This window comes from Ambystoma mexicanum, chromosome 14, assembly GCF_040938575.1.
Source record: "Ambystoma mexicanum isolate Mex_15411 chromosome 14, UKY_AmexF1_1, whole genome shotgun sequence".
In the NCBI taxonomy this organism is placed as follows: Eukaryota; Metazoa; Chordata; class Amphibia; order Caudata; family Ambystomatidae; genus Ambystoma; species Ambystoma mexicanum.
In genome coordinates this window covers 37,752,761-37,776,954 of record NC_090940.1, presented here as the reverse complement: position 1 = coordinate 37,776,954, position 24,194 = coordinate 37,752,761, and the positions used below count along the sequence as shown (strand labels likewise).

At 49.8% G+C, this 24,194-nt stretch overlaps 1 protein-coding gene across 1 annotated transcript in view; it reads left to right on the top strand.

Annotated features, from left to right (window-relative positions):
• Window positions 1–428: 428 nt before the first annotated feature.
• ARHGAP5 (Rho GTPase activating protein 5) overlaps window positions 429–24,194 on the top strand; it is a 513,384-nt gene continuing 489,618 nt past the window's right edge. The window contains exon 1 of the mRNA XM_069638466.1: window positions 429–563. The gene's annotated coding sequence lies outside the window, so the exon portion shown is untranslated. The remainder of the gene's footprint in view (window positions 564–24,194) is intronic.

The following is a 24,194-nucleotide window of genomic DNA, read 5'->3' as shown; positions in this document are numbered from 1 at the left end:
TTTCAGAACTTGCGGCGGCCATGTTGCTTGTGACCAGAGAGACCGGTTACATCCTTGGCGCTCGTAAACACTGTATCGGTTCCGCCTGATCCAAAGATGGGCGCGCCCTTCCGCGTAGGCCACGCCCATGCGCATCCTGGGCTGCGCAGTGGTCTTGCATCTGTGCCCCCACCAACGCCTCCCGTCAGGCGCGCGCCCGTGCCGTTCCCGGCGCTCACCTAATCCTAGCGGAGTGCGCGCGCGCGCGCGCGAGCGAGAGGGGGCGGCGGAGGAGGAGGGAGGGAGCGAGAGGCCGCCATTACCGGGGAGCCCCCGGCCTGAAGAGAGCAGCCTCCGCCACCAGGCCACTACCACCCCCGCTGGGGGAGGAGCCACTCCCCTGCAGGGCGAGGAGGAGCCTGAAGCCCCGGGAGACACCCTCGACAGGAGAGCAGCCTCGCCCCGGGACAGCCCCCACGGGGAGAGGACCCCCCTCACTGGTACCCACCGGACGCCCAGGACGGGGGGGCGCTGGCTGTGCGGGGCAGCCCCTCCGCGGAGATGCCGGGGCAGCGCCAGTGGAGGTGAGAACCAAGGAGGGGAGGGAGGAGGGGGGGGGGTATATTATGATGGTGGCATTGGGAACATTAACTGTCAACAACCTCCGGGGGCGCCCTGGGCCTGGCTGGTATCCAGGGGCCGGGGCCGGGGGGGGGTGGTTTCTCGGGGCTGCCCTCAGTAATGAGTTCCAGGCCTTGGGTGAGGTGATGGGGGGGGGGGGGGGGGGTAAGTGAGTTGCACTTTTGGGTGCACACCCTCGTCTCTGAATGGTTCCCTGGCATGGGGGCGGGCATGCACCTGCAGAAAGGGGGGCCTTGTTGCTTGGGGGTGCACACTTCACCTCTGGGGAAGGGGGGGTGGGGGGCTGCACAGTTTTTGTTGTTGGTCTCGGGCCCCCACCATGTTGACCCTTGGATCTGCGAGACCCACCCCTCTATCCCCAGCAGCGAGCCTCGTGCCCCAGCCAGATCAGGGATTCCCAGGGAAGGGCGCCCCTGCTGCTTCTCGGGGAGACCTGTTGGATGTGAACTTGGCATTCCCCCCCCCCCCCCCCCCCCTCTCGCACTCCCTCCCCATTGCAGGAATCCGCTCCTCGCCCGGCTGCAGGAATCCGGAAATCGCCGCCCAGGCCGGGCCCTGCGCAGGCATTGCTCCTGGGGGGGGGGAGCACCTGCACAGCCCTGGTGCCCCCCCCCACCCCCGGCAGTGCGCCCCTGCAGAGCCCATGCACGCCCGGCCGCAGCTGTCAGCCGGTGCGGGGGCATGCACGGCTCGCGCGGGCCCCCAGGGGGTCGCCTGTGACGGCCTGCCTGCTCTGACGCCGTGGCCGGGAGCCCAGCGGCTGCCCCCCCATCGCCCCCCCCCAGGATCTGCTCACTCGCAACCCGCCTCTGCCACTACTGCCCTCGCACAGCTCGGCGGCGGCACCGGGCTCTTTCATCCACAAAAAAGATGCCACATTTTAGACCATTCCTGTCGCAAAAGGCGCACCAATATTGAATATTTTTGTTTTTACTCCGTGGAAAATGTGGGCAACCGATGGGATTACTGATCTCTATAATAGGATCTGATGACCAGCGCCTAATATGCTAGAGCAGGGTGGAAAGCACTTGCGTTTCTTTCTGAGATATCTGTCGTCTCCTCCTGCTGCCCCCTAGTAGATTGTGTCCGCCGAACGGCTACTTTCCTGTCAGACTTCTCACTTGTTCAACATCTGGAAAGGGCAACGGATGACTATTTTACATAGCCCAGGAGCATCTAAAGTAACGTTATTGTGGAATCCGAAACAGGACTGGAGTTTGCCAATACAAAACCAAAAATAAACATTAGCTATATGCTGATCCTGGAGTAGAAGCTAGGGCTTCTGTTTTACCCAGTGGCATTCCCTTGTCGGAGATTGAGGGATAGATCTATGAGGTTACCTTTTTAAATATCCTCCCTACAAAGCAAATCCTAACGATTTATAAGAAAGGAGGTGGAAATCTCGGTTGCAGATTCTGTTTGAATGTCCAGGCTATAGAATCCCTGAAGCACATTACAATGTTCTTGGCCTGGCCTAACATTGATCAGCACTAGATATATAGTCCGTTTTATAGAAATTAACCGGACTCGTGGGGCAGAAGATTGATGGAGAATGTTCTTAATAGGTGGATACTTGCAGATAACATTAGCCCTAATGACATTTTTGTGTGAGATATTTCAGATAAATCAGCCGCAGTGTATCCGTTTGGCCGATAAAATGAAGACCTACACCTAGAGAATGCCTGATTTATCCAGATGTATATTTGTGCTGTGTTTAAAAATGTTTAAATTTTTTTTTTCCTTTTGGTGATTGATTGCAAATTAATGTTGACTGATCTCATTTTAGGTACACACATGAATTAGTGTTAAAATTATAATTTTTGAAAAGTATTTTAAAAGATAATGATTTTAAGGAATTTTAGACTGAGGTTTGTAAAAAATGAAATGTTAAACAAAAATATGCGTCCTTTGATATTTTCTGATCACCACCATGCGTTCCTCCTTCTCCATTTACTTTACAGTACATGCATGCAAACTATCACAAATCCCATCGCTACATCTCGTTCCCTTCTTACTCGTCCAACTCCTTAATGTGTGGTCAACTTTTCTCCTAAGTGCTGCCCTTTTACACATTCGTAAACCAAGATCTGAATACCTGCGGCACAATACGCCTAGCGCTTTTAAACTATTATTGTGCTAACTAGTGCAGTATAACATCTCTTAACCGTGCACCATTTTTATTGCTCACACTGCAATCTCAATTGTCGGTTCAGGCGTCTGAAAGAGACCTAAAGACTACAGGCAGAGCTTCATACAGAACTTGAGGTTTGAAGAATCAGGTGGGCGGCTATAAATCAGGAAGCCACTGTGGCACGCAATGGGGCTTAACAGCAAGAGCCCCAGGAGGTGAGTAACCCTGCTCCGAGGGAATATCTGTATGCAATGGGGTGCCCCGTCTCTCTTGAGTCGTCCGGGTTCAAATGAGAGTCTCTCCCAGATAGTCCAGACCCCTGCCTTTTCCTAACATGCCAATTGTTAAAAGCACCACCTACAATCGGCCCAATAACTTCCAGTAGTGTATTTGCTTATAACGCAGAAATCTCTGGAAGTTAATTCACATTCTTTCCATTTAGACACCGAATAAGAGACCAAAAGTGAGGGGCGACCACTCCGCGAGTAGCACAAATGACACACTTTCAGTACCATCCATGGGCAGGGAGTGTTGTCCTGTTATGATGCTACCTTCCACACCGAAACACACATTCCTAACATATTGATTTACTTTCTCGAGCTCTAGGGAGTCTGGGTAACTTCTGAAGCCCAACTAGTGTTGATTTAGAAGTGTTCTGGCTGTGTGGGGACACTGAGCACAGAATCTTAGATTTTTGCATTATGATTATTGCAGCAACACGTAGAAGCAGCAGCCTATTTCCAAGGACTGGAGCAAATATAAGTATTAACCTGGGACTTCAAACTAATATAACACATTTAGTGGTTGGGCATAGGACAACATTCTTTCTGCTGTAGGCCCACCTGCCCCTGGTTCCAGGATATCTGCTCTGGGGTTGAGGTTTCCCTTTATGAAATGAGAAGGTGGCCTCACCAGGAGATATTCGATATGTGGGTTAAGAGCTTTTGTGTCCAATTCACCACTTTTGTGTATTTTAGAGGCCTTCAGGTGTTTATGATCAGGAGTGGTAACTTGTAGGTAGATATGATGGATGGAGGTGAAAATATTGGCCTAATTCGGCTGTTTTCGACAGCCAAAGTCCTATTCCTTCTTTGTGCCCATGGAGGAGTAATGTTTAGGTCTTAATGTGATCCTGAGAGCAGACCCTGGTTTCTCCTTACCTTCCGGTTTAATGGCTGCTATTTGGACACCAAGTGGATGAAACACCTGGACTGAGATTGGGCCCTCAAGTGGCGAGCTGCATGGACAACCTTGTCACGCATATCAAACTCCACATCGACTGCATTTAGTTTATTCTATTGTATTGGTTTCTCCTAACTTTCAGGTGCAACATCTAGGCACTGTATTGGTGCGTAACTAAAGCCGATCAGTTGTCTTGATGTTTAAAAGGTAGTATTTTCGGATATGGTAAACTGCGTGATCCAATTGCTTATATCTTTATCAAATGTTGGACATGCTGGCATGTTTTGTGGCATGCTAGACATACATGGCTCTTATTTACTGGCCTGATTTTCCTTTTCACTTGATGATTTTTCATTCATTGTTTGAAACCGCAGTTAAACTAGTGTTCAAAACCTGTCCGTGGGCATGTGTGAGATGGTTCAAGTGTTTTTTTTTGGTGGCACTTTGTAAGTGTAGCAGTATTTTTTTTGGATCCCGGCTTGTGAGAATATGCTCCCTTGCAGTATTTATAGATTTAGGTTACCAGTTCCCTCTGGTCTTCTCTAAACTGTCCCGACTACTTGCATACTGGTCTTACAGTTTGGTTCCCATTGCATGCACAACTGAATTCCGACTGAACTGCTAAGGTGAGGGTATGTTTTAGTCCCTCACCATTAGCGCGTCATTCCCGTTGGATTTCAAAAATTAGAATCTGGCTATTGGTGCAGCTCATTGGTAGACCCGACATTCACGGAGCAGGCCATCGCTTAGGTTATTTCCATGTGTTTGCTGTAGTTGCCAGGCCTATAATGTGCTTCAGTTCGTAGGTGGACTGTGCCAACGGCAAGTGACTGAGGGGGTGTCGAGCTTGGTTGGCCTTGCCTATCTGAAAAGGTTCTTTTCTTCTAGGTTGTGCACCTTGGTCAGAGCCTGCTGTCACGAGTTGAGGCCGGGACACACCCTTCCTGGTGTAAGAACCAGTCCTAAAGCCTCTGTTTTGCAGTTTTCACGTTTCTTTTTTTGTTAACTTGGGCACAATATTAAGGTGGCAGCTCTTTCTTGGGCATGTATAGGCATGCCTGTCCGTATTGTTCCTATGCACACCAGCTCCATTTGAGTAAGCTGCTAAACCCCACTACCTGGCAAGGTGGCATTACTGGCACACTATGGCTCGCGGTTTGCCTTCTTCTAGGCTCCGATCTTCTGTTGGATCAGAAGGTGGCCCCTTATAGCGCTCTGTGAATTGACTGCTCTTTATGCTGTGAGATCTGCACAGCGTCCAAAGTCCTGATCACTCAGAGTGCGTTCTTCAATCTTTTATTCTTGCAATGAGCAGAAGTAATGGCTGGAGTGACTGTTGTCTGGCTAGATTAATTTCTCATATTTAAAAAAAAAAAAAGTTTTAGGGTCCCTGGTGAGCCACTTTAGAATTGCTCATTGGATGTCTCTGCCAGTGCTGTAAGGCGGGTGCTGCAACACCACTGCCCTGGGCCCTGCCATCTCACCTGAGCTGACTCGCTAGAGAGTTTTATTTGTGAATGCTGCCCTTCCCAAATAGTTGAAGCCTGAGCAAATCGGGCCCTGCCTGAAAATGCATGATTCATGGAAGCCCCAGCAGAATCCCAGGAAGGTGCTGCTGGGAGCATGCTGGCATGGAGCCACTCCGCCATCTCGTCAGGCACCGGAAGTGGGGTGCAAGTGTGGGCCCCCTCTTTGTTCCTGGCTTGTCTAGACCTGATGAGATCCCTGTGTTCTGCTGCTGCACTAGGAAGCATAGAAAAATATCCTAGGCTGGATTCAAAACAGTAATGTCGAGCCGCCATGTTTATTTTCTCTTGTTAGTAGTGGTCCTGAAGATCGGGGCAAATCGGTGAAGCTGTGGGGCGGTGCTCATGCGAGGGTGCTGACCCGGTATAGTCTGCAGTGGAAGTGGACCAGGAGATGGAGGGGTTCCCTCCCTGGGCCTGGGGACTCCTTGCCGCACGCAGCAGACTGTCCAGTGTTGGGACGTTTACTCTTGAATCGAGATGCAGAGTGTTCACTGCTTATTTTTTTGTAGTAATCCAGTGATCTGGATGATATGCATTGTGCGTGCCCCTTGGGGACATTCGCCCCTGTGTGCGGTTGTGCCCCAGAACACTGCTGCAGTCCAAGACTACGGCCGCCTGCTCTCGGCACACCCATCTTGCTGTAGCACAAATGGCAGTTAATGGTGTCTGGGGAAACTTTCTGAGATATGACTAACAGACGGGACGGTTCGGGTGCTGTTAGAGGCAGGACGGTGTTGGTGTGCTAAGGCTTGGGCGGCAGGCGCTACGTTGCCTGTGCATCTTCAGCTGGTGTGCTAAGGCTTGGGCGGCAGGCGCTACGTTGCCTGTGCATCTTGCTACATTGCCTATGCATCTTCAGCTGGTATGCTAAGGCTTGGGCGGCAGGCGCTACGTTGCCTGTGCATCTTCAGCTGGTGTGCTAAGGCTTGGGCGGCAGGCGCTACGTTGCCTGTGCATCTTGCTATATTGCCTATGCATCTTCAGCTGGTGTGCTAAGGCTTGGGCGGCAGGCGCTACGTTGCCTGTGCATCTTCAGCTGGTGTGCTAAGGCTTGGGCGGCAGGCGCTACGTTGCCTGTGCATCTTGCTACATTGCCTATGAATCTTCAGCTGGTGTGCTAAGGCTTGGGCGGCAGGCGCTACGTTGCTTGTGCATCTTCAGCTGGTGCGCTAAGGCTTGGGCGGCAGGCGCTACGTTGCCTGTCCTGTGCATCTTGCTACGTTGCCTGTGCATATTCAGGTGGTGTGCTAAGGCCTGGGCGGCAGGCGCTACGTTGCCTGTGCATCTTCAGCTGGTGCGCTAAGGCCTGGGCGGCCGGCGCTACGTTGCCTGAGCATCTTCAGCTGGTGTGCTTAAGGCTTCGGCGGCAGGCGCTACATTGCCTGTGCATCTTGCTACATTGCCTATGCATCTTCAGCTGGTGTGCTAAGGCTTGGGCGGCAGGCGCTACGTTGCTTGTGCATCTTCAGCTGGTGCGCTAAGGCTTGGGCGGCAGGCGCTACGTTGCCTGTGCATCTTCAGCTGGTGTGCTAAGGCTTGGGCGGCAGGCGCTACATTGCCCGTGCATCTTGCTACATTGCCTATGCATCTTCAGCTGGTGTGCTAAGGCTTGGGCGGCAGGCGCTACGTTGCTTGTGCATCTTCAGCTGGTGCGCTAAGGCTTGGGCGGCAGGCGCTACGTTGCCTGTGCATCTTCAGCTGGTGTGCTAAGGCTTGGGCGGCAGGCGCTACATTGTCTGTGCATCTTGCTACATTGCCTGTGCATCTTCAGCTGGTGTGTTAAGGCTTGGGCGGCAGGCGCTACGTTGCCTGTGCATCTTCAGCTGGTGTGCTAAGGCTTGGGCGGCAGGCGCTACGTTGCCTGTGCATCTTCAGCTGGTGTGCTAAGGCTTGGGCGGCAGGCGCTACGTTGCCTGTGCATCTTCAGGTGGTGTGCTTAAGGCTTCGGCGGCAGGCGCTACGTTGCCTGTGCATCTTCAGGTGGTGTGCTTAAGGCTTCGGCGGCAGGCGCTACTTGCCTGTGCATCTTCAGCTGGTGCGCTAAGGCTTGGGCGGCAGGCGCTACGTTGCCTGTGCACCTTCAGCTGGTGCGCTAAGGCTTCGGCGGCAGGCGCTACGTTGCCTGTGCATCTTGCTACATTGCCTATGCATCTTCAGCTGGTGTGCTAAGGCTTGGGCGGCAGGCGCTACGTTGCTTGTGCATCTTCAGCTGGTGTGCTTAAGGCTTCGGCGGCAGGCGCTACGTTGCCTGTCCTGTGCATCTTGCTACGTTGCCTGTGCATATTCAGGTGGTGTGCTAAGGCCTGGGCGGCAGGCGCTACGTTGCCTGTGCATCTTCAGCTGGTGCGCTAAGGCCTGGGCGGCCGGCGCTACGTTGCCTGAGCATCTTCAGCTGGTGTGCTTAAGACTTCGGCGGCAGGCGCTACATTGCTTGTGCATCTTGCTACATTGCCTATGCATCTTCAGCTGGTGTGCTAAGGCTTGGGCGGCAGGCGCTACGTTGCTTGTGCATCTTCAGCTGGTGCGCTAAGGCTTGGGCGGCAGGCGCTACGTTGCCTGTGCATCTTCAGCTGGTGTGTTAAGGCTTGGGCGGCAGGCGCTACGTTGCCTGTGCATCTTCAGCTGGTGTGCTAAGGCTTGGGCGGCAGGCGCTACATTGCCTGTGCATCTTGCTACATTGCCTGTGCATCTTCAGCTGGTGTGTTAAGGCTTGGGCGGCAGGCGCTACGTTGCCTGTGCATCTTCAGCTCGTGTGCTAAGGCTTGGGCGGCAGGCGCTACGTTGCCTGTGCATCTTCAGCTGGTGCGCTAAGGCCTGGGCGGCAGGCGCTACGTTGCCTGTGCATCTTCAGCTGGTGCGCTAAGGCCTGGGCGGCAGGCGCTACGTTGCCTGTGCATCTTCAGCTGGTGTGCTTAAGGCTTCGGCGGCAGGCGCTACGTTGCCTGTGCATCTTCAGGTGGTGTGCTTCGGCGGCAGGCGCTACGTTGCCTGTGCATCTTCAGCTGGTGCGCTAAGGCTTGGGCGGCAGGCGCTACGTTGCCTGTGCATCTTCAGCTGGTGTGCTTAAGGCTTGGGCGGCAGGCGCTACGTTGCTTGTGCATCTTCAGCTGGTGTGCTTAAAGCTTCGGCGGCAGGCGCTACGTTGCCTGTCCTGTGCATCTTGCTACATTGCCTATGCATCTTCAGCTGGTGTGCTAAGGCTTGGGCGGCAGGCGCTACGTTGCCTGTCCTGTGCATCTTGCTACGTTGCCTGTGCATATTCAGGTGGTGTGCTAAGGCCTGGGCGGCAGGCGCTACGTTGCCTGTGCATCTTCAGCTGGTGCGCTAAGGCCTGGGCGGCCGGCGCTACGTTGCCTGAGCATCTTCAGCTGGTGTGCTTAAGGCTTCGGCGGCAGGTGCTACGTTGCCTGTGCATCTTCAGCTGGTGTGCTTAAGGCTTCGGCGGCAGGCGCTACGTTGCCTGTGCATCTTGCTACGTTGCCTCTGCATCTTCAGCTGGTGTGTTTAAGGCTTGGGCGGCAGGCGCTACGTTGCCTGTGCATCTTGCTACGTTGCCTCTGCATCTTCAGCTGGTGTGTTTAAGGCTTGGGCGGCAGGCGCTACGTTGCCTGTGCATCTTCAGCTGGTGCGCTAAGGCTTGGGCGGCGGGCGCTACGTTGCCTGTGCATCTTCAGCTGGTGTGCTTAAGGCTTCGGCGGCAGGCGCTACGTTGCCTGTGCATCTTCAGCTGGTGTGCTTAAGGCTTCGGCGGCAGGCGCTACGTTGCCTGTGCATCTTCAGCTGGTGCGCTAAGGCTTGGGCGGCAGGCGCTATGTTGCCTGTGCACCTTCAGCTGGTGTGCTTAAGGCTTGGGCGGCAGGCGCTACGTTGCTTGTGCATCTTCAGCTGGTGTGCTTAAAGCTTCGGCGGCATGCGCTACGTTGCCTGTCCTGTGCATCTTGCTACATTGCCTATGCATCTTCAGCTGGTGCGCTAAGGCTTGGGCGGCAGGCGCTACGTTGCTTGTGCATCTTCAGCTGGTGTGCTTAAAGCTTCGGCGGCAGGCGCTACGTTGCCTGTCCTGTGCATCTTGCTACGTTGCCTGTGCATATTCAGGTGGTGTGCTAAGGCCTGGGCGGCAGGCGCTACGTTGCCTGTGCATCTTGCTACGTTGCCTGTGCATCTTCAGCTGGTGTGCTTAAGGCTTCGGTGGCAGGCGCTACGTTGCCTGTGCATCTTGCTACGTTGCCTCTGCATCTTCAGCTGGTGTGTTTAAGGCTTGGGCGGCAGGCGCTACGTTGCCTGTGCATCTTGCTACATTGCCTCTGCATCTTCAGCTGGTGTGTTTAAGGCTTGGGCGGCAGGCGCTACGTTGCCTGTGCATCTTGCTACGTTGCCTCTGCATCTTCAGCACTTTTTTGTTATGTGAAATAGTTCCTTTATGTATGTGGCTGCTACTTCAGCCGCACCGGTTACAAGCTGTTTGCTTCAAATTGTTTTATCCAACCGTAATCTACAAGCGCTCGTTCCATATTTAAAAAAAAAAAATAAAAATTGACTAAATTAACTTTCCACCGATCATGCATTAAAAAGGTTCTGCCTTTGGAATCCATTGCTGTCTTGCCCAGCAGATGGTCTCTTTCATTCGCACACTTTGCATTTTTTTTTTACATTGTCTTTTACGCCAATCCGCTTTTGCAAATGAAGATGGTAGAAAAGTATTGTATAGGTAACTCTATTGGTTACACTAACATTAAGTAGTAGAGAGAAGATGATCTTTCAGACGAGTGCTGGAGAGGGAGGCAGATTGAATGCATAGCACTAAGGTGTTCCATTATCTTGGACGAGAAACTAAGATTGCAAGCGGAGTGCACGAGAGACTGAGTAAATGGGTACTAGAGCAGAGATGGGGAGGAGCGAAACAGTGTAGGGGTTTGTATACAATACACAGGAAATGAAAGATGAGTCCAGTCAAATGGAAGCCAGTGAAGTGAAGAAAGGGCAGAGGAAATGGTGACGGAAAAGTAGGCCACGAAGAAGACAAACAGATGGGCCTTAAAGGAGCAAGCTGGTAAGCAGGAAGACCCAGTAGCAAAGAGGATCAGTAGTCCAGTATAGCGAAGTAATCGAGAGATTAGTCCCATGAAAAGAGAAATAGGAGCTTGCTATTTGCTAGCCACAAGAGCGGGCGATGTCCGATGTGAACTTAGGGAGAGGAATCCCATTTTTACCAGCTGTAGATGAGGGTAAATTGGCAGGAGGAAAAGGTATGGAGAGTGGGGAAATAGGGGGAGTAATCGAAGAATAAGGAAAGAAGAGAACTTCTGGCTTGGTGGGGATTGAGGTGAAGATAGTTATCCGACATCCAGTGTTAGATGGACAGGATAGTAAAGGATCTATACAGGATGGCTCTCTGTCGAGTGATGTGGAAGGAAACCAGATTGAAAGAGTGACAAAAGATAGGAATGATTGAGCTGAACAGATCCCTGAACATAGACAATAATACACTTAAGAAGCTTGGCTAGCAATGGCAGTAGACAGAGGGGCTGGAAGTTGGAGGAAAGGGAGGGTCAAGAGTTGGCTGTTTCAGACTTTGGAGATTCGATGCGTGTTTGATTACCGTTGGAAGTGTTAAACAGCAGTGTGAGATGGGGAAGAAGTAGAGGATAGATCCTGGGTATCAAGACAGCTGGTCAGAAGGAGCTGCAGTAGGATGTGCTCGGGCAAGGTAAGGAGCATCCTCAGATTTGGAGAGAGGAGAGAAAAAGAATGGGAAGAGAGGGAACTGAGGGTGAACTAGGTGAGCAGCAAGCTCAAATAAGATTTGGCAAGGTCAGAAGCTGAAAGGGAAGTAGTACGGTGAGGCTGATGGGCAGGGGTGAGAATATGATTGAGGATGAGGAGAGAGTGTGAGAACATCAGCTTAGAATTATTTGCAGGAAAAGTGACGGGAGGTGCAAACACTTCTCTTGATTTCCCCCTTCCCCCAAATTGCCACCTCTCATTATTGGACTATTTCCGACACCTCTCATTACTGCACTAGCTCCGATGCACGTAAAGTAAGTGATCTTCTATAGTGCCCTTCTGCCACTCTTGGTGGCCTCGTTGTGCTTGGCTATGTGAGGATAGTGGGGATCGAAATAAGGATTTTATTAGCAAGATCTAAAATCAGGTCCTGTGTATTGGGCATCGCCCAGTAAGCGGGAGCTACCACTGGGATCAAGGATCTGCAATATAGCCTGCTGCAAATGTAACTCGCACATAAGATTCAAAACGAGTTTGTGCCAATTATGTGTGAGCCATTATGCTTTCCATGTCTTCTGGACGTGCCCTATTGCTCTTTTCTGCACATTCTTAAATGTACAGGGTTAATGACGTATGGTACCCATTGGCCTGTGGAGCCAAATGTAGCTTTTGTTGTCAAGCTAACCAGGCGCTCGTTGGTTTTAACTAGAAGCTACATTTCTCCCATCATTTTCCTACCCTAGAAAAGGGGTTAGCCAATCTGGGAGTTTAGAGAGGCGTTGTTGGGGCGGGGGGTACTTGATTTTCTGTGTACCAGTCTGCTTTTTAAAGGTTTGACAGAGAAATCTGTGAGTATGTTCTCTGTAGTCAAGCACCCAAAATCAAACGAGGCCCTACAGCGCTGTGGGTCTGTTGTGATTAAGAGGAGGGCTTAGTCATGGATTTATTAGTGTTGATTTTCTAGTGGCTTGGCCGTGGCGGCCATCTGTGAAGACTTGTTTGTGTGTAGTGCACGTTGCTGATCAGTGCTAGAGGGGCGATGGGTTATCGCGGAATGAGGGGAGTAGGCCTCACAAAGGCAAAACCACCTGAAACCATTGCTGCTTTCAGCTGCGCCCCATTTTGCTACCTCTCATTGCCGATCCCAATCTCTCTCTCTCTGTTACATTGTGCCCCGTATACAACAAAAACAGGATACGTGAATTCGAAGTTGAGGGTCAGGGGCTGAAACTGTATTAGTTACCATTGGCTACATGTTGAAGCTTATGGTAGTCGGAAATGGGACTTCTGGAATTCGAGTCCCCAGGAGCCGCTTTCACTGTCTTTGGTATGTTGGTTGGCAGGCTGCAAGATGCCGAGGTGTGCTGTAAACGCCTCTGCCAAGATGACTGGGCAGCAGATAGAATCCCTGCTTGTTTCTCCACAGGTCTTCCCTGCTGTCCTTTCGTACAGTGCACGCAGCCGCAAGCCAGAGCTAAATCCCCCACCCTCTTTGGCCACAACAAACTCGACCTCTTTTGAGGCAGCTGCAGAACTTAAGTTTGACTCCTGGTGCAACCCAGTATTCATTACGATGAAATGAGGAGCAGAAAAGATGGACGGTGCAGTCTTCTGAAGTGACTCGGGAACCTGGGTGCAACTTGGCAGTGAGAAAAAGGTTGTTTGGGTTGCAGTGATGAGATGGATAGTTTAATAAGGCGGCAGTGTATCCGTGTGGCATCTTCATATTGCTAAGCAGCGCCGTGCATGGTCACTGTTGCCAGGACAACTCTGTTTACAATTCTTATTTGCAATGCTTCCATGTTTGCCTATAGATTCTGTGCCAGGGTGTTGGGGCCCCAGAGCCCGTATGGCAGTGCAACTGGGCTGCCCTTGACGAACGACCTCAAGGACCAAGACCTGTTCCTTATCATTGAAACCAATATTACTTTAAGCGCACGCACATCACACATTTCGCTTCTCCTTGAGTGCGTTTCCTCTATGCACCCGTCCTAGACATTGAAGGGCCAGCTTATCTGGCAGGGGACGGTTGCATGGTTAACTCCTACATGGAGGCACTGGAAAGTACTGGCCGGCCCTTCCTTGCCTTTTCACCATCTCCCTCTGGACGTAGCTGCGCGCCTGCAGAAACGCTGCAGTAGAAAATTCCCTTGCAAGCAAGCCTTTGTTTCTGGAATGTTGCGATGAGAGCCGCGAACTTCCTGGGAATCCGTTTTGCCAGAAGAGGTTGTGTTTAAACTCCAGGGCGTTGCCAGTGTCCGATCGTGGCCTCGGCGCCTCTTCTCGCCCTTGAGTGTGCACTTGGGAGGAGGCCCCTCGGCATTCTGAGGTGGGACGGCGACTGTGCTCGCTGCTGGATGGATCGGGGCGAGGGTTTTGTCGCAGGGAAGGCCTTTGAGTGACGTCGGAGCAAGCGTAACTACTTGCGATCGACTGCTGGAAAATATATGACAAGAAGTTGCCATGACCAAAATAACTTGGTGGTGGGTAGTATAGTAATGCTAACTATATATGGAGAAACACAATACTATAGCCAGTCGTGAGTAAATCTTTTTTGTTGTATCAGCAGGGTTTGGAATTGGGTGGTGGATTGGAGGGGGAGGGCTGGGAGCTATCACGCTCTTGCTTATAGCCTAGAAGAAGAACCTGGTTAGCTTCACACCAACAGCTAGCAGGGGCTACCTTTGGCTCCCTAGGCCAATGAATGCTTAACAAACACCTATGTGAATTTAACTCTGCACGTTTGGGGCAATCTATATAACTAAACTTTAGGACACATCGATATGACATGTAAAGCACAAGGGGCCATAAGTAATTGACGACGTGATGTGATTTCATCTGATGTGGGAGTTCATTTTGCGGAACACTTTGCTCTAGCTTCTGGTACCCCATGAGCACTGGTTGATGCCGGATACCCTGGAGCTGCTCTCATTTTCAGTCCCTGACCTGTGTACTGAATCCCTCCAAGGACTACTGAATTTGGCAGAAAGGTGACTATGATTAAATGATTTGTCGAGGCTCACACATGTGCTGAACCTGTCATTTGAGGCTGGTCTGTAATTTAGCTAGTTGTTAACATACATCTCCCTAGCTCTAGCTTGTTTAAAACATTTTTTAGATGCGTCTTTTTTAGTAATTTGTTGTGTTCAAGTATACAGATCACATAGTAATCGTTATGCTGCATACATACAGCTTTAATTTTCATCAATGTACAGGGCTCAAAAGTAGGTTTTGGTGAGTAGGAGCTAAAACTAGCTACTGGGTGTCGGGCATCACCGAGTAGGCAGGAGCTACTGCTTGGGAGCCAACGCACTGTACTTTTTTTTTTTTTTTTTTTTTTTGAGGAAAAGTGGCTGATGAAGGGGTGTATAGGGCTGAGCACACGGTTCAGCTATCCAGGGTGGATGAAAAAGGTGAGGGTAGGGGTATCGATGCTGTGTTTGCGCTGTGGGAGCTTTTGCCCAGGAGAGGAGTCCCTCCCTAAGAGGTCCTCCCGTATATTAGCAACAATGAGGACCGAGGCTGGAAAGCCTGCAGTGCCGGTTGCACACCCTTTGTCTAGCTCAATGGCTAGAAAAACATTCAATTGTGATGTTTGGGCATTTATCTTTTGTTGCTTTTTGTTATAATTAATGTCTGTGATACTCTTAAAAACCAGCTGTAGTAATGTTGAAAATGACCACGGTCGGCTGCAGCCTATGCCAAAATGTTAAAAATGCCAATGCCGTCGTCGGGGCTAGTAGCTGGCACTGCTGGTTATAGAAAAGTGGCGCGTGTCTGTAGGGGTTTATGTGCTGTGTTGGTGCTATGGTGCTATGGTGGATTTTCTCCAGGTGGACGTCCTTCTGCCCAGGAGGGGAGTGCCTCCCTATGAGGAGTTCCTGCTTATTACTGCCGCGGTGGTGGGGCTATTGGGTAGCAGCCTCACCCCCCCTAGCTTCATAGGAAAGGGCTTGCTCCTGGGGAGAAGTGACGAGATCCAGCGAATTGTTAGATTGCTTATCTTCTGAAGGTAATGCTGTTACATCTAGAGCAAGTGGAAGGTCTGCTACCAAAGGGAGCAGAGATGGGAGATTGACACAGGAGAGTTGTACATTTGTTAATATACATTTTTGAATAGCCAAATGAAAGGGTGGCTGATGGAGCGGGCGGAGGAGGGAGCTAAATGCTCAAGGGACCTCGAATGAAAAAACGGCCAAGTACCTTCAGAGGCACAGGGTGCCCAAACACCCGATCGTGTAAGATTACGCGAGCCCAGCTGGTCAATTTAGGATAGAGCTACCTACTAACCAATACCACTAACAATTTCCTCTTCCTGCATACACCTCTCAAACACAACCACAAATCTCCAGCACAACAAACCGCACAAACTTCACTACACTGCAACAAAACAATAAACACACATAGACTTGCACATCAGTACACGACGACTACCGGCCGCATACACCCCAGGCCCAGCCGACGGACCCACCGGGCTGAGGCTGCCAACAGCACATCACTGCACTCTTGCACTTTTCCAGCCTCCACCCACTAACCCACCTTTCCCTCCCTCTTTCAGAGCCGCCAGAGCGCCAGGGGACCACTCCGGTGGTGATAATGTTAAAGGACATTTGTACTGCACACTAACAGCTCGTCCTAATTCTAATAGGGGTTTCCCTGCCTCAATTTAAACTAAGGACTCTGTCAGGATGTTTGTCAAAAATAATCCAATGTTGCCTCAAAATCCTATTTCCTTCCTTTACAATCATAACTAAACTGAAGCTTGCACCAATGCCGTTGGTCCAGGGGAATAACTGTTCTCCTGGATGGTTCTTTTCCAGAATCTATAGTAAAGTTCCCCACGAAGTTTCCAACTGTACAAACCAATGTTCAAAGGAAACAAAGAGTTAATTGGCTCACAAAAGAGTTCCAAATCGCAATGCTAGTACTAAGCGAATGGTTTGTACCTCTGTTTCCTCTGCCTTCTGAGGTTTGGTTGCCAATTACTTTCCTTCAGCTCGATTTCCTTGGCTTCCCTATCCACCAAGTACTATGACGAGGATGATGACTGTGTCAAGACTGGGGGTGTAACCACAACCCCCTCCCTGACCACAGAAGCCAAATGAAATACGACCCCTCCCACTGTGGTTGGCACCGATTCCTGAGTTGTATTTAACAGGTCCCAATGTGGGGTGGGGTGGGGGGTCTAGTTTGGAAAACCAGAAAGAGGGTCGAGTGGTAGGAATGGGGAAGCACAGGGGAAGTTCCAAGGGCCCCTTAGCAAAGTGCCTCTTCTAATTAGTAATGCACAGTCTTGATTCTGTACCACAAGCATACACCTTACAATGCACAGCTCTTCTGTGCTTCAAGGAAGAAGCTGCCTGACTCACCCTACGTGTACTTGCAACAAAATACTGTGGATACTACATATAGCACATGAAAAACTGAGGACTTGCAAATGGATTGCGTGAAATAGAAGGCACAAGCACATCAAAGACTGACACATAGCACATGGCTAACTGCTGCATGTGTAACCCCTTAAATCTGCGTTTAAAGATTATGCAGTTGCCACGTTTGTTCATCATGACCCTGTTACTTCACGGGCATACAACTAATAAAGGGCAGCAATGCCAATGTTTAATGCAGGCACTTATTTTAAGTTCTGGAAGCTTAGTAAAGACCCCCCCCCAGCGCAATGATGCTGACCAGTAGGAGTAATCACAGCAGTAATGGCAACATTCCATGCAAGCACTTATCTTAAGCTTGGGAAGCCTCGTGATGACCTCCCAATCGCGTTGATGCTAGCAAGTAGGTTTCAGTTCTCTGCGAGGCTGAGACTTGCCTGCCTGTCGGAAGGCTGCCGGCGTTCACATAGACGCTCATTTGTCCTTGGGAGTTGCTACCAGACCCCTAGTCTTGACCAGCACAACTCCTGCAAGCCTTTCCGAAATCCCCTCGTGCTGTGCTCACGATTTCAGCATCAATTACCAGCACTGGGTACAGGAAAGGGAGGAGTGCACGACGTAACGCGCTGCTGTAGTCTGTGAGAAATGTAGTTCCCTCACGGTCCGGGGCCCAAACAGATGCAACTCCAGGGCTTATTAGCCCGCGTCTGATGCATCCGGCCACAGAGGCCCCCAACAGCCACCACCATTCCTGACACTGTGGCTTTGCCCCCACTCTGTTTCAAGGGTGTAACTATTGTCCCCTTGGTTTCTCTTTGTCAATAGACTTGTCTTGTTCTCCTTCCAAGATTGTTTCACCCCACTTACTTGGACGAAGAAGAGGGGTGTTGATCTGTATATACATCCCGGGTGAGCTTGTTTGCTGTTATGGCTCCTTTGGGTAGGTGTGGTCTACTTTCCTGCCCAATGCTATACTGTCACCTCAGTTGATGTCACCAAATCGGGTTATGGGACTCTGGCCTCTCTCCATGGGGCTCGCTCCACCCCAATTATTAGCCCATGGCTCCCCCTGCAACGCAGAGCCCTTCTGGCTAATTGGGTACCTTTTTTGTTTTGGCTCTGCGACATTCCTGGTTGCTGTAGAGTTCGATATCTGCAGGACTTGTGAAGCACTGATATTCTGATTCTCGTCGACCGCTTCTCCACTAGGTTCTCTTATACCGCTGAATAGCCTCAGAGTTTACCATTCGGTCTCCTGCTGCCTTCTGCTGCTTAAGACTGCTCGGCTTCACTGGCCCCCCTGTCTTCCTGCTGGCGAGTCTTAAGCATTTCTGTTTCCGCTCTTTGCAGATGTTTGGCCTTCTCCTTCTGTGGCTCTTTAGTTTTGCGTACCTCCTCCTTGACATCTCTACACAGTTGTGCCATTCCTTGTTCTGATATGAGCGGATTCATAGGTCTGGGAATGGTCGTGATCATTCAATGTTGTCTGGGATTGGACGTGATCTTTCCTTTCCTTTCCTTGTTTCTCCTCTTCAGCTGTTGGCCCTTCCATCCTATTGGCTGGCTGACTTTCTGCTATTGGGAAAAGTGATGGTTTAAAACTTGAATTCCCAATTTTGAGTCCAGGTAGCAGTGGGCCCATTCCTACACGCTGCAGCCCAATGCTTTAGTGCTATGTGTAAGTCCTTGCCTCTAATGCTGAGTATCTCCAGTACCTACAATCTGGAAAGGAAATCCATGTGGAACATGGGTTTTTGGCAATATGTGTTTGTGTTTTTTGATCCACTGTTCGGTACCAGGGAGCCAAGTGGAACCTACTCTACTTGAGACCTAACGAGAAGAGTGGGCAGAGTCGGTCCCCTCCGGTAACGCGTGGGCGGGGAAGATGGTGTTAGACAGCGTTTGTTGCACAAGCATGCTGTTGGTGTCATCTCGCTCCTCCCTTCTCTCTCCTCCATCCCACACTACGTAATTGGGGCAAGAGAGGGAGACACTGAAGATTCATCCGCCCCTCCTCTAAGTAAATCGTCTGGTACCATTTCACACTCCAGCCACCCCCTTCCTATTGATTAGGCGTCTGCAACCTCTGCTTCTCCAATTGTTTTGGACTGCCACTCCCATCATCCTTACCAGTGACATGCTCGCTAGGCTTGATGGAATTTCTAGTCCAAAACATTTGTAGAGACAAACATTGCAGACCACTACTTTAGAGATGGTCCTTCTAATGTGCACATAACCCAATACACATAACCCAATACACAAATATTTGACAGACAACTCTCTCAAAATAATTCCTTTTGACTTGTTAGATATGAGGAAAAATAAAAAACAAAGCTGTCCCTGTCTAGAAGTAGGCAAGTGATCCCATAGAAATAGTGAGAAAATAGTGTCTTGGTTATTCCAGGTGGGCCCTGTGAGTGTTCTATATCAATTACTTCACAAGTACAAAAATAAATGAATATAAAAAAATCGAGACCATGTCTACATCATTGTAATCTGATCTTCATGTGTTAATATCTGCGCTGGTTGGAGTGCTGGTATCGTTCAAGACACTTCTCCTTCTAATCGACCGGTTTCGGTCTACAATCACTTGTCGGCATTCATCGGGACTAATGTATGATCTAAACCATTTAGATCATATGGCACTGCCGAGTTTAACAGCGTTTAGCTGCCCACGTTTCTCTGGCTATTTATTTTGCCCTACGTTTTCTTCTTAAGAGGTTTCGTTATCAGATTGTGATGTTATCAAACAGCGAATTTGGTAGTAAAGGCCACAGCTTCTCTCAAAGGTTTGAGTCGTGGTTTGCATGAGCGTTTGGCAAATAAACTGGAGTGATTTTGTGGGTTCTCCTTTGTGTAGAATTCTGTAGGGCACACAGACCAAACTAGAATCTGTTGTTACGACGTTGCTGGCTGCTGGAGAGTGTGATAAAAGGGGCCTCTGTGACTCTTGTGCAGGATCCATAAAACGGCCAACCGTGATGCAGGCTTGTTGCATGTAAGGCTCTCTTACTGGTAAATGTGTTAACTTGCTGTGCTTCTATGCAAGCAAAATGCCTGGCCTCTGAGACTTCCGAAAAGCTCTAGCAGGAGTAGCCTGCTCCAAGTAGCTGTCCGGAAGGGGTTTGATTGACTGATATTTTATTTCTATCGCGCTCGTACACAAGTGTTTCAGAGCGCGACAAGGCAAGGGAACAGGGGAGAACAAAACAGCGATCTTACTAGGCCCAGTGACATTGAGAACGCGCAAGTGCATGGGAGACGGGGAGAAGTGGAAAGTGCAAAGCAGAGGAGAAACAGATAAATAATACATATTGAAGGCAACAAACAGTGGTAATGCAGCCAGCAATTTGCAAGTGCTAGGTTTAAGGCAGCAGACAGGGTAGGTCTGATAAGTGCAGGAAGAAAAAGGGGGCAGGGGGCTGTATGGGTACAGATACAGATCCCAGTGCAAGGAGAGACCCGGAGGCAGTGCGGGAGGGTGGCAGGGTGAGCAGGTACCTGGGTCAGAAGGACAGAGGTTGGCCAGGTGTACGGTGCCAAGAGAGAACAGATCAGCAGGGGAGAGGGGGAGCGAAGGCAGAAGAAGAGGAAGGTCTTGAGGTGCTTCCGGAACCGGAGATGGTTCTCCTCAAGTTTTAGAGTGGCAGGGAGGCTGTTCCAGAGGGAGGCCCCAGCCGAAGACGGATCTACCCCCAGCTCTCTTCTTTGAAAAATGACTGACCCTGAGGGAGTTGGAGGAGCGAAGAGCTCGAGAGGGGAGGTATTTGCAGAGGGATAGCTGAAGGTATTTTGGACCCAGGCCCCAGAAAGCCTTGTGGACAATGCAGAGGGTTTTGAATTTAATCCTTGCATCCACTGGGAGCCAGTGGAGAGATTTCAGAGCTGGAGATATACGATCCTAGGGCTTGAGGCCAAGGACAAGTCTCGCAGTCCTGTTCTGGATTAGTTGCAGAGGGCGGAGAGTAGAGGCGGGTAGATGTAGAAAGAGGCTGTTACAATAGTCCAAGCTAGAGAACCAGGGCTTGGGATACCATGGGCTTCTGGGGGAAGGAGAGGAAAGGCAGAGTACCTCCTGAGGAGGTGCAGTTGGAAATGTGACTTTTTAGAGACCTCCAACATGTGGGCGGAGAAGGAAAAGGTGGAGTCAAAGATGACCCCGAGGTTCTTAGCCTCGCATGTTGGGGGTAGGAGGAGGGCCAAGGTGACCCACAGCTTCCTCGGTGTATCTCATGATGATCCAGGCATCGTCCTCTCATGCTTGCTCAAAGCATCCCCTGTAAGCACACTGCAAATGTGTGTACTTGCAAAGGAATACATACAGATGTCATTTTGGAACGATTAGTTGACAGGACATGTCGTCCCCAGGTTTATGCACTCTGTTGTGGGCACTACTTGCCACTAAACTGTTTCTGTAATCGCAGGATCACAATTTGAGGTTTTCATTCCTCAGTTCGTGACCAAAATTACAACCCAAATGGAATGTGATGTGAACGCTCGATGTGTGAACGCTCGATGTGTATCGTTTGTGATTTTTATTTTAATATCTTTTTGTTTTTACAAATAAAAGAATGGGGGCAGGGCCTCCCAGTGCTGTAACTGCTTAGCAGCAAGCATTGCATAGTATAAGCCAAGTGTAGGATAGCCTGGTTGATAGCAAGCATTGCATAGTGTAAGCAGAGTGTAGGATCTGTTTCTAGCCTGGTTGACGGCAAGCATTGCATAGTGTAAACCGAGTGTGGGATCCGTTTCTAGCCTGGTTGTCAGCAAGCATTGCATAGTGTAAGCAGAGTGTGGGATCCGTTTCTAGCCTGATTGTCAGCAAGCATTGCATAGTGTAAGCAGAGTGTGGGATCCGTTTCTAGCCTGGTTGACGGCAAGCATTGCATAGTGTAAGCAGAGTGTAGGATAGCCTGGTTGATGGCAAGCATTGCATAGTATAAGCAGAGTGTAGGATCTGCTTACAGCCGGGTTGACGGTGAAGTGACAACATTGCTGTGGTAACCTCAATCTTGCACGTTTGTGACGCTGCTAGGGATTTTCTTTTTCGAGCATGAAAATATTGATCCCAAAAATGTGCGTTAATTTTCATGTTCTAACACTGCCCAATTTTGTGTAAATTTTAGAGTTGCCCTTTGCATCTTTTCCTGCTTAGATTTGATCCTGATAGTTGTGTAGATGCCCTCCTTGTCTTTTGGGTAATTAATGTTGGTGCTTTTACTGGATGGTTTTCTGTTTTGGTGAAGTGGTAATTGCTTATCTACCGCGGGCCTGGATGGGACATCACCCTAAAAAGGTGTAACGGAAAGAAACTGCAACTTCAGAGCAAGGTAGTTCCGGGTCCAGCAGAGGAAAGAGGGCTCGAACAATTCTGCAAGACTTACCTAGGCCTCAATTCCAGCGACTGTATCTCTCCTGCCCTAAAGTCTCTCCACTGGCTCCCGGTTGCTGCAAGTGTGAGACCCTCTGCATCATCCACAAAGCTTTCTGAGGCCTGGGACCCCGCTGCATCCAATCTTTTTCTCTTTCTCTTCCTCTGTTCTCTCCCCCCCCACCCCTTAAAGGCCTCTCTGCTAGAGCCCGTTGGTCCTCTACCTCCCAATTCTCTGCAGATCAGATGCTTGTATAAACAGAGAGGGGGGGGGAGAAATCGGTCTCCACCGCAGGAACCTCCCTCTGGAATGGCCTCCCTGCCCCTCTCGGGCTTGAGCTGGATCTCCTTAAGTTCTGAAAGCTCCTCAAGACCCTCCTTTTCTCTTCTTCCTTTGCTGCTAAGTCCCCAGTTTGCTTCAGTGACTGGATGCCTGGTTCCCCCAAGTTCTACCGGGCACCAGGCCCAGTCTTCCCTCCTCGAATTTAGCATGTGGACCCTCACCCCTTTCACCCCATGCAATCCCTGGCACTTGCCCTCCTGGCCTCCCCTTATGACTCACCTAGCCCCTGTGCCAGCGCCCCCGCCCCTCCTTTCACTTGCATTCTCTCCTCTTTACCCTGCTCTTTCCTTACCACCCTAGCACTTCGCATTTCGTGCAGACAGGCACCCCCACCTCCTTGTTATTACACTTGCTCGATCCAAATCTTACAAGGCCTAGTAGGAGTGATGTAGTTAACTTTTCCCTTATTTTCCCCAAGGCCCTCCCTTTTATATTTATTTATTTTTTGTCTTGCATTGCCACATTGCCCTGAAATATCATTTGTTGTATAGGCGCCTTACAAATATCCAATAAAAGAAAAATCTTTTAAAAACATTTTTACTAACATTTTTACAAAATATGCAAAAGATAAAACTCGCACACAAAATTAAATTTTCATTTCCACAATCAAGCAATTCAAAAACCATTAAAGAGTAAAAGTAACGTTTTGCTTTCGACAGAGTATTTGTACTTATTTAACTGTCCTGAGATGAAAACGAAATGTATCAAACTATTGTTAGGCAGAGGGCAATCTGCGATCCCACAAACGGGTTAATCCGAAGAGCCAGCGAGGAGAAGTCCTTTGTATGGACTGAAATGCTGCACTGTAGTGCCTAGAAGCTCCAAACAGTCAAGAATTAGATGTTTTAGGGATTCAGCCAGTACCAATTTCTTTTTTTATTTTATTTTTTTGTTTCTCCTCCAGCTATGTCCTCGTAAAACTTACAACCTTGCAGCTGTGTCCCTGGTCTCTAATCCAAGTAAAACATTGTTTTTTCTTTACGCGTGCAGGATTAAGAAGATCTTCGCAAGTTACCCGAAGAGAATAATATGCAATTTATTTTCACTTGGATCTCATTCAGGGAAATACTGGAGCCCAATTCAAGATTTTCTTTCTGGTCTTCAAATAATGACTCTTCTTGGGGTACTAACATCCTAAGAAAAATGGGATAGACTACTCCATGGACCTTTTGCCTGGAGTAAAGTTAATACATAAGCGTCACTGAGCGGAAGACTGGAAGAGCTGGCGGGTATGGCATCAGAGTGCGCCTTGCAGTCTCACGAATCCGTTCTAGTCTTCCATATGACATATTCCCAGACCATGCAACACACTTGGCACAACTTTGCCTTTTATTATCCAAAAGTGCCCGAATCTAGAATGGAGCCGGTTCAGCTGGGAAGAACAAACCATTTTTCATTTTGCAATATATTTTTTATTATATCGAAGAACAAATTGGGCAGCGTGTAACATCAGTGATAAAAGAAATACATAAGCATAACCTCAAGTAAAGAAGACCCTACACAGCTAATTGGGGGGTGAGGGTGAGTAAAGGGGGAAAAACAAATTGAAAAAACACATCAAGTAGAAAATGCAAACGGATTAGCCCCCACCAAAGACTCAACCGCTGTAGAGGGCATCAAGCAGGGACATGGATTTTAAGGGTTGTATGGCACAAACGCATCAGCCGCGCATGTCCAGGAATGGTCTCCAGATCTAATTGAATTTGTCATTTTCTCCTCTGACCTTGTTAAACGTCTCTCACAAGTAGAGAGAGTCAGCAACTCCACCCAGTCATCCATGCAGAACGAATTGGCAGACTTCAGGCATGTAGAACCATTCTTTTTGCCAGCCTACAGCCATGCAGCAGCCCGGTCTTGCTTGCATGCAACAGATCTTCCGCCGGGCGATCCATCACCAAGAGTTGGATGG